This window comes from Lactuca virosa, chromosome 2 (genome assembly GCF_052849685.1).
Source record: "Lactuca virosa cultivar CGN04683 chromosome 2, Lactuca_virosa_CGN04683_v6, whole genome shotgun sequence".
Classification (NCBI taxonomy): domain Eukaryota; kingdom Viridiplantae; phylum Streptophyta; class Magnoliopsida; order Asterales; family Asteraceae; genus Lactuca; species Lactuca virosa.
Genome location: NC_136427.1, coordinates 226,390,350 through 226,402,016, shown reverse-complemented (window position 1 = coordinate 226,402,016; position 11,667 = coordinate 226,390,350).

Here is an 11,667-nt window from a genome sequence, read left to right as displayed (position 1 = left end):
TGGGGCAAGGCGAAGGCGTGATCGTACACATCCTAATATTAATTTATGTTTTTGAAAAATGATGTTGATACTTTGATTCTATGGATTGTCTTGGAAACAATGTTTGATTATTTTATGGATTTTATGAAAATATCTTTTTAAAATGAAAAAATTTACCATGGTTTTTGGGAAGTTACAATTTTTGTATCAAAGCCCTGATTTGTTTGATTTGGATGAAAACTTGTGTGATTCCAGAATCAAACTATGGATCTACAAAAAAAGATTTTTCAAAAGTAATTTCTAACTACCTAAAGGAGAGGATGCATGTGTACAATCAGTCGGAGCCCAAGGAAAAAGGTTTTTCCCCAAGATACCCACACTTGTATATGTGTATTGGTGATATGTTAGAATTGTATGCTAGTTGTAGGCTAGGGATATTGAGGAATTGCATGATAGAATTATCTGATTTATAATGTCTGATAGCCTAGGGGATTTCGTGTTATGCTATATGAAACTGACATTATTACTATAGTTGTTTAGTGTATGCATTATGGTTGTACATAACTAAGATTTTATAGCTTGAGAATGTTTGATTTATCCTTATTTCATATTCCTTGTCTAGTTGTGGGCTTAAGGTAGAATCGTTTATTTGACTGTCAATCAAATCCAGTGTTATGTATATTTAGCATACACAAGGATACTACAGAGTTAGTGAAGGTTTCATGAGTTGGGTGTGGATTGTTAGAAGGCCAACAATTATGCGAATCTGATAGTTACTCTTGAGAGAGTGAGTATAGGGAGTATGCATACCCTAGTTGCTTGGGGCCTAGTGGCCCAGGAAATTCGTGGCGATCCTTCAAGACAAATATGTGTAGGTATGGAAGGTAGTATGGTCGTGTACTACTGGACGTACAGGACCCGTACGCATATCAAGGAAGTCACGAGTTTTAAAGGATGAGTGGTTGAGCAGTGATGTGTTAGGGTATAATGTAATTTTATGACGTGTTTCGGTTTAGTTTCAGTATCGTATAGCAGTAGGGTTAGTTATAGCTTGTCCTCGTGTTTTCGGTCTTTTGGTTATGGTTTCTCTAAATGAAGATGAATTTTGTGCTTTTTGGGGCCCAAGTTGCCATGGTTGTTTAGACCTAAAGGGTACATATTTGTACGAGTTAGTTGATCTTAAGGTGTCAAAGACCTTGTTGGAAGTAGTTACAGTATGAGTCGTGGGAATCATGTAGGGAGGAAATGCAATGATCGACCCAAGGAAAGCAGCCTTAGGATGGGTGGTCGGCCGATGGTTAGGATGTCATTCTTTTCAATGGGGTAATGTGGTTGATTAGGTGTCTAATCCCATAACTATAATTGGTTTGTACTTGACCCGAGACTTGCATAGTCCATTCGGGTTGCATATCACCAGGACAATTTGTGGATGCATATTTGAGTAAGAGGTTATTTATGATTTATTAATATATTATAAGTTCTAATATATTAATATGAAATCATATTATTTAATTAGTATTGATCAAAAATAATTTTGGAATTAAATTAGTGATCAAAAGAGACTAATTAAATTAACGGGGAATGATTATGTAAATCAATGATATATATATATATATATATATATATATATATATATATATATATATATATATATATATATATATATAGTTTGGGCTAATGATGCATAATGGACTAAGTTTATGTAAGTTTCCATGAAGAGTTAGCCCACATGAAATATGGATCATAACCCACAGTGTATGGATTAGGGTTTACCCATGACTTTTGGATTCCTACATATATATACATAACCCCATGGCTAAAATCGGTTACAACAAGTGTTCTTGGAGTTCATAACTGATTTGTGTGCCTAGTAATCTCTCTCAAGTCATCCAATTGTTCAAGGGTGTGTTGTGAACCGTTTGAGGCATCACATTTGAGGTGCTAAGTTCTTAAAGGCCAAATACATCAAGCTACAACAAAGAGGTAATTATTCTTACTATATTTTATGATTCAAGCATCAAATCATATGCTAGTTGTAGGCTTATGCTTTGGATATTTATTGCATGTATAATTAGAGAAAACATAGATCCAAAGCAGTTAGGGTTGTATGTGCACCATAGGATGTTGTAGTATACTAAAACCCAACAGTGGTATCAGAGCTATGGGTTGTTTTCTATTATATTTGATGCATGGCTTATTTTTCAAAGCTGAAAAATTGTTCTGACAGCACCTACTCGATGAGTACATGATTGGACTCGACAAGTAGGTTGTTTTTTTGCCTTGAACTCGACGAGTCCATAGTTGGGCTCGACGAGTTGGATGATCAGACAACAGTTTTTCGGGTTTTTTGGCATGTTTTGGATTAGGATCATTACCACAAAATGTTTTAGTTCATAAAATTTGATTTTGTTGGTATGGTAATGATTGTACTCATCCAATCAAAAGATAATTGTCAAAACTTCAAGATTTGTATTAGTTTATATGAGAGGCTAATTTCTTGTAAATTGTTGATATGAATTGACTTGCCTTATGAGTTAATTTAGAACATGAAAATTATATGATAATTTTTTATTAGTTAAAATATTGATCTAAATGTTCTTTAAAGTCCTCCATAACTTGTCCTCAAGTTATGGAACATGAAAAGTTTTTCCATAAAAACCACATTAAACTCATAAGTTATGGAAATCAAAGGTTATTCAAGAGTTACAAAACTTGCCCTCAAGTTTTGGTATTTGAAAAGTCTCAAATTAAGAAACTCTTGTAATTAAAAAGGTGTAACTCTTGGGTTCATAAATTAAAAAAAAATTAATTAAATAGTTTTTAATTTTGAATTTTTATATTTAGAACCTTGAAGTATTTGAGTAGTTCAAATTGCAACTTATGGACTTTATTAAATTAATTAAAGTGTTTAATTAAAAGAGATTAATAATTCCATAATGACGTGGTTTAAGTTTAATTAAATTAAGAGTATAATTTATTAACAGATTAAACCATCTAGTATTTTAAAAGTTTAAAATACACCCTTATACTATTATAATATTAAAAGTTTAATAATTATATATATGTATAAGACAAGTCAGTCTTACCGTTAGTAGACCTCATTCACGAAGCCGGTGTATAAGTGGGGGGGGGGGTATAAGGTTACTGCCTATAAAATGGTGGTTTAATGGGTGTCCACTCTCACCCACCGCTTCATTGACCGGTGGAGGGTCGTTAGCCGAACGGGTAGGATAGGACATTAACTCTCATTAAAAGTATAATGAAAATACCAAGTAACTAAACACTTATAAATTCCCAATCTTAGTTACTTAGGAAAAATGTGAATTTGGTGCTAATCCATGAAATTTCACTTTTCACCTTGCCAAGTCATTGGTGGAGCATGTGTGGTTAACTGGCACACTAACTTGGACTAACAAGGGTGGCAAAGGGTAGCTCGATGTTTGTCATAGATCAATGGAGCGTGTGTGGTTAACCAGCACATTGATTAGGTGATAAATGACATCGAGAGTACCAAGCTAATTTGCATGGTTATTCACACCTTGTTTGTGATCCTCGGTATCCCAGTCACAAACCTGAAGGGCACAATCGAGATTAAACATGTCATTGAAAAGTTCAATGAATCTCAAAGGATCTAGGAATTTCAATTCATTTAAAACCTAAAGTTTATTTTTGTTCATGGTGGAAATTGGTAAATCGTCATTTACCTACCTTCAAATATTTTGCAATTGGATTACGGCATCCCTCTTCCGAATTGTAAAATATTGTGTTGGGTCCTAGCCTTAATATTTCATTTGGGTGTTATGTTATGGACTTAAATCAACTAACTTGAATTTCTCCCTTATAGATGTCTAGTTCTGACAACTATGGTCTTCCTTATCCTTTTGGAAAAAGTTTTCTTTATAAAGATGATATTCCACAAGACGATCGAGGTGAAAGATTAATGCCTTCTTCGTGATGTAGTGGAACTTCACTTAATCCACCTCCTCCTATCCCTGACCCACAAGTTCAAAGACTTGAAAAGTTTAAGGCCACTCAAGCCCTATTGGCTAGAAAACATCGAGATGGAAGGTATGTGTGTGCACATGTCTTGGAGATGAAGTCACACATTGACAAACTGGGATTGTTAGGAGTCGATGTCTCAAGGAAGCTGGCTGTTGACTTGGTTCTTCAGTCACTCCCTAAGTCGTGTAGCGAGTTCATTAAGGACTACTATATGACAAATCACGACATGACCCTTATCGATCTTACCTATTTGCTTGTTGCTGCTGAATCAACAATGATTTGGCGCACTGGTAAAGCAAATTTCATTGGAAGATCTACTCCCCAAACTTCCATGGACATTGACAATGGCAACATTGGAAGTCCAGAAAAGCTTTCTCTTCCCAATGGAAAGGTATCGGCCATGGTCAAGTCATTTGACCAAATGGTAAAGAGAAAGGCTAAGTCTGAGATAGTCCCATATACCATTCCCAAAGAGTCGATATGTTTCTATTTCCAAGAGAAGGGGCATTGGTTGCGAAGCTGCCATATTTACTTGAAAGATCGCAAGGATGGTAAAGTCAAAAAGTTTGACTCTGATTCAGGTAAGTCCATTATCTAACTCTATTAAGTTTCTATTTGGAGATTCTTAATACATGATGTAATGTAATTACATTTTGATGTTTTGTAGGATCAAAGAAAAGAAAGGAAGCTTAAAGGAAGAGTACGCTGATTCTGATCGTGAAGAGATGTATTTCGATCGCATGGTTCGATGATCAGAATTTTGAGCTACTGCTTAAGAGTTATGATAGATTGCTTAGGAGTAGATAACAACATAGTTTTCATTTGTATTTGCATTGTAAGGAAAAGTTTTTCCGCAGTTTTATAAATAAGAAAAAATTTTGATTTGATTTTATTTTAAGTTTCCTTACAATGGCATTTGTGAAAATTGTTGTTTATATGTTTCCATTGATAGCAATATTAGAAATGGATTTGATTCTTTCGTTTGTGGTAGTGTCAAGATTTACCAAATAAGGAAAGATTCTCATCACCCAAGTTTCAGTTGGATAGAAACTTGGAATCAAGCAACCTGTATTGTGTGATGAATGAGAACCTTCATCTTTGGGAAATTAAGACTAATTCCTTGTTCACATGTATATGTGAGTCAAGTGAAGGACTAGGGGATCGGGTACACTTGGTTGTGCGCTGGTCAGGTCCACCACAAAGAACGATAAGACTATTCGTTATGATTTACTAAAGTTTAGTAAATATGGTTATACTTACAAGATTAAGTGTAATTCTGAATCATTGAAAAAGTTTCAATGTATGGCAGAACGAATAAGAAGAATCAAATTAAGCAGAAAGATAAAAGTTTCTCCAATCTGAGAAGAAAGAAGAGTACTTGAGTATCGTGTTTTATGATTATCTTAGTGATTATGAAACCATATCATAATTGATCCTGTAAGGACATCTTAGTGCATTTGTATGGCTAAGAAGAGGAATCGTGAATTGTTGAAATGGTTAAATCAAGAAGATAAATCATACTTCGTTCCAAAATCAAGTCTTAGAGTGACATAATCTTAAGAAAGGTTTATAACACTTATCAAATGTAGAGTAAAATGTTTTCTACTCTTGTACATTTGAAATTGGTAAAGTGTGATGTTTTGGATAAAACAAATACCAACAAAGGCCAATTGTTTGAAGTGTCTGTCTTGAAAAGAAACCACACTAACTCTTGAATATTTGTTTGTCAAGGAATGTTTCTTGACAAGAGAATCTTATATGTCAAGAGGACAGTGGGAGTCTTAAAGATCTTGAAGAGTTTCAAGAACTAATCAAGAGTAAACCTGTTGTTAATCACTAACACACGACTTGAGGTTTATAACCTATCGTGTTGACATATTGTTGTTTCTGTGCCCATTCCAGTTAAAGTTGACTATGCATGTGAGTTCTATGAGTGCTCAATTGTTTGCATAACAACTTGGAGGCAATGGTAGACACTTGTGCTGCCAGGTGGCAAGAAATTAAGATTGAACAAGTTCAGTCCATATGAGTTTGGATCTGTCACTAACCTTGTCTTGTGATTATGGTTTTGACAAATTCACATGGATAGGAGCACATACACCATAGAATCTAAGTGTCATAAGGTTTCTCTCCAATTCATGAAAATGATTGTGAGGAAACGCTTTCACTAAGTAGATTTTAAATAGTTAGCAATTGTGATATTTGCATTCTCAAATTCGATTATGATTACGACATCCCTCTTCATAGTTCGAATTGTGAGAAATGGCAAAAGGTCTAAACATTTCAGACTTATGGCTGTAAGTTCTAAAATTGTTTAGACACACATGTGAGCTATCTAAGGAAATGTGTATGAATTTGAGAAGCCTAGATAAAGTCTTATCGAAGCATCTCGTATCAGAAATCTGAACTTTGGTAAGAAAGTCAATAAGTATTGATTTCTAGAAGTCCAACTGATTTCTGGGTACATGTCAAAGCTAGTGGGAGAATAAGTGTTATGCTAATAATAATGTAATTATTATGCTAGTGGGATCACAATTATTATGGTAAGTGTTGCGAGTTAGCAATGTTAATTATAGAAAACAAAAGTTTCCATTCGTAAAGTTGCAGGGTTTGAAAAGTTGTTTTGCTATAATTTAGGGAGAGGAGATCATACTTCATTTCAAATCTAAAAGCTTAGATTGAGATTTTAATAAAATTTAGTCAAGGATATATATGAATATTATGTTGAAAAGATTCGACATAAGGAAATTCTATATATGGAAATGTTATAGCAAGAGACTGGTAAAGTATCATGTCTTTATGTGAAACATTATGTATCATATCCCATATGCTTCGAGTATAGGATTGATTACATATGCTATAATATTAATATGTTCTAATTTTCCAAATGCCTAAAGCATTAAGAGGGAAAAGGGACTAGAACGAGAGATGACTAAAATGGTTAACCAATTGTCGAGGACAATCTGAGGTTTACCAAAGATTGGTTGCTTATGGACAACTGGAAGTATATTGTAAATTTTGGAAGGACCATATTGACATATTCTGAATAGAGGAAACTCTTGTTCAGAAGTGATAGTCAAAATGGGAATATGGAAATGTTTCCATAAGTGGAAGTTACTCTTTAAATATATGTAAGATTAGAAAACTTAATGCAAGAAGGATGTTCAAAGGAATGTACTTTGAATGTGAGACTTCGTTTCCATGGAATTGCTCTCCATTGGAATACTTTGTAATATCTGTTACCAAGTCTCTATGACTTTTGTGCATAGTCATTACAAGAGGATCATTGCATATAAGTTTAGAATCTAAACAGATTATAGCAAATGGCAAGAATTTGGTATTCTTACATTTATGATAAAGATTTGGAATTGTGAAATGAGCATCATTGAAATGTTGTCAATTGATCTATTTCACAAAGAAAGGACCATAGGTAAACATAGTGTGCATGCTTGGAGCATGGGATAACTATTGTTTTAATTCAAGTATCAAGTTGATTAATCGAAACATTATACAATGAATAATGTGTAATCAATATGGTGATTAAATAATAAGTGTTTTATTTATATTCATAAGTTGTGAGACCATACTGGATTCAGTTATTCTTGTGTTTCACTTTTCATGTTTTGACTTCCCGAATAACTAGGTTATTCCAACCATCCACAGTCGATCATACTTTGGAAGTAGGTATTGAAGCTAGACTGTCATGAATGGGTCTGTAGATTGTCTAGGTGTTGTAGACATAGCACAAGTTTGCTGCAGTGTTCATGAGTACTCCTGGAATAAGATTCGAGTATTGGATTAAACCCACGCTCATCTGAATCACTTCATGGATTTTATCACGAGTGATTGTGAGACGATAATATCTTATATTCTTAAAACAGAGACGTGCGAGTTGTAGCTTACAAATCGGTTGCACATTGATGATGCGTAAACGCACCAGTAACTTAGTGTTATAAAACACATTGTTGTGTGTGATTTGATGAGTAAATATAGCAAGAATATGAGTCGAAGTTTATCCATTCCTTTTACCCTTAGAGGGATAAAAGTGATATATGTGGGCCCCTCCATGATTTAGTGATGACAAACCTAAGTACTTGGCCAAGCCTGGACTGATTTGATTTGTTCAATTAGTCGGTTATCATAAATCGGAAATCGGGAAACAACAGATGGACAGAGAGAATGATTATAATCCATGTCTCAGTCCATATGATATCTTATAGAATAGAGGAATATATGATCCCTTATCTAATGGACGCATCATTGACTAGGTCAGAGTTCGACAACGGCTTTTAAGAGCTACGATTGCTAGTCGGGATTTTGGAGTCGTACTTGCAATAATAGTTATTAGACTTATCCAAGTGGGAGACTGTTGGATTAAGTGTCTAAGCCCATAACTATAATTGGTATGTACTTGACCCGAGAGTAGCATAGTCCATTCGGGTTACATATCACCAGGACAATTTGTGGATGGATATTTGAGTAAGAGGTTATTTATGATTTATTAATATATTATAAGTTCTAATATATTAATATGAAATCATAATATCTAATTAGTATTGATCAAGAATTAATTTGGAAATAATTTAGTGATCAAAAGAGACTAATTAAATTAACGGGGAATGATTATGTAAATCAATGATATATATATATATATATATATATATATATATATATATATATATATATATATATATATTGTTTGGGCTAATGATCCATAATGGGCTAAGTTTAAGTAAGTTTCCATGAAGAGTTAGCCCACATGATATATGGATCATAACCCAAAGTGTATGGATTAGGGTTTACCCATGACTTTCGGATTCCTACATATATATACATAACCCCATGGCTAAAATCGGTTACAACAAGTGTTCTTGGAGTTCATAACCGATTTGTGTGCCTAGTAATCTCTCTCAAGTCATCCAATTGTTCAAGGGTGTTTTGTGAACCGTTTGAGGCATCACATTTGAGGTGCTAAGTTTTTAAAGGCCAAATACATCAAGCTACAACAAAGAGGTAATTATTCTTACTATATTTTATGATTCAAGCATCAAATCATATGCTAGTTGTAGGCTTATGCTTTGGATATTTATTACATGTATAATTAGAGAAAACATAGATCCAAAGCATCTAGGGTTGTATGTGCACCATAGGATGTTGTAGTATACTAAAAACCAACATAATGTTCTTCCAACCTCCCGTGTTTGAAGGAGAATGGATCGGAGGTGTGTGAATCGACATATGGAAGAAAGGGAGGGAATTTTCCACATCAGTTTCTGCCGCAAGGGGGTATTGTTCGGTTCGTGGTGAATCATTTCCGTTTTATAGAAAGGGAATATTCGAGGCTCAACTATTCTTTTGATCTAGTGGCCTAGGTGCCGGCCATGTCGTAAGTCGGATAGGTGATGCAATTTTTAGAAGATCCGGTGTATCCGAGGAGGTCCGAGATGTTCCCGATTCAGAAAGAAGAGTTCTATTATATGTTGAGTTTGTTGGAGCTATTATTTGAGCATATGTAAGGAATTATTGAAGTGTCATAGGAATAATAAGGTTGTGGGTAAATTCTTCAAATGCAAGTTTTGGTTGCGTGAAGTTCAGTTCGTAAAGTGCCTCGTCAACCTAATGGTATTTTGATCAATTTCGCAAAGATTGAGGTGGCGATGCTGGGAGGGGAAGTGTCCGAGGTCTCAATCTGAGATTCATAGTTTCCTTAAGATTGGTTTGTTATTATTCGAAGGATCATCTTGTGTTGTGTTATTAATTATGAGAGTCAAGGTTGGTATGTATCTAGTTGATTTGGTTTGAGGCTTTGATGTCGAAGACGTCAGAAGATGATGGTTCGAACCCTAAGTGGGGGAGAACTAGGTGTTCTTCTTGGAGGATCATCAACATGTGTGATTTTAAGGTTTCACCACAATGGATCAAAGGGATATACGATTCAAGTGGGTGAGGTTTTTGGTTCAGAGTTATTGTTGCAGATGAGAATGAAGGTAGGCTACCATTAAAGAGATCGTGGTTAGGAAGTCTTCTCATTTCATTCTATAAGGTCCATTCGAATCCTTCCTGGCCAGGAAGAATTCAAAGATTGGTCAGATCGAATGCATAGCAAGTTTCCGTTAAGTCTATATCTTCCAGGTTGCATGTTTTGTTCTCACAACAGAATGATGTGGGGTAAGTAACTATTTGTGGTTAGTAGTTTCTTCAAGAAACACCAATGATCTTGAGAAAGCGGCGTTTGATTCATGTAGGTTAGGTGTCAGATGTAAAGGGCAAGGTTATCTCACAGTATAGGTTTGTCATTTATGGTCATTGATGGGCAGTTGTTAAACTGTCGACCAACTTTAGAGTTTGGTACATGTATTATAACATGGGATTTATTCATCAGTGTAGGGGATCATTGGGTTTAGTTGTCGATCCATTTCCGATTGATTGGTTATTCTATCCCTTACCAGCATATGGGATTCGTTTGAGGGTCTCCGAGCAGTAATAGTCAAAGGTGTAGTTGGTTCGTCGACCCTTAATCATATTCTTGTTAACGGAATAACTAGGGTTCGAGTTGTGTGTACCCTTGTTGGTTTGGTTGAGGAACTGTGAGTGAAAGATCTAATATGCTTACGAGTCATATTTGAATTATATTACTAAATAACATATGATCCTAAAGAGCATAATAACAACAACTTGATACAATTAATTCTTTATTAGAAATTAATTTTAATAAATATCCATAAACTCGTATAATATATTGGGAAAATATTTATTTCATGGAAATCATTATTTTACAATAAGAAGTAACACATTATTTCATATGGTATGAATTAATAAATCATGTACGACCTTTTGGACTAGGTGAGTCTTTTATCTTTTACTAAGAGATAAAGTTTATATTTTATAAACTTGGCTTTATAAAATTTTAACTCTTTCCTTCCTTTTTTCTTCCTATGGCAGAAACTAGTCAAAGGACTGGAGAGTAAGGTCTCTTCAATTGTTTAATTAAAAGAATTAAGCCTAAGAGAGACATGTTCACGACATAGGGACATGGTTCTCTTAAAATGTAAATACCTAATGGTTAAGGACCTTACTTTTTTCTTAAAGACTAGACACTTGCATTCTTGTTGTTCATTCTTGCATGCTATTTCCAAGAGAATTTCTACTCTCTCCCTATATTCTCTTGCTTTGAGTTCTTGAAGAATTATTACTTCCATTCTGCTCTTTTTGAACCATACTTGGGTTTGGTTCAAATATTAAAGTTTTCTTACAAAGATTAGCATCTTTAAGTCAAGTTGAAGTCATGTTGTTGTCTCAAATTTTCCACCTTCTCCATCAACTTTCAAGCCTCCCAAGAGGACCCAAAGAACTAAAAAGGTTGTTATTCTTCATCCTTTCTATGGTTGGTGTTTTTATCTTTCCATTACTTGCAAGATGGTCCTTGGTGGGTGTAAATTAGCTTATGTTATTTTCGAAATTCAAGTCTTCCGTTTGCCATCTTTCTAGTCTTGTGGGATAAAGGTCACCTAACCACTTATGTTATCTTTTGGTGGACAAAGTATTTTTTTGCGATTTCTATAACCAAGTTATAGGCCAATTATACAAGTTTCTCTACTTAGATGACTTGATTAGAAACCTCTTATGATAAAGGTCACCTAAGAAAGAGTGTTCCAAGGCATAGATGAGACCAAACATGCCAAATTA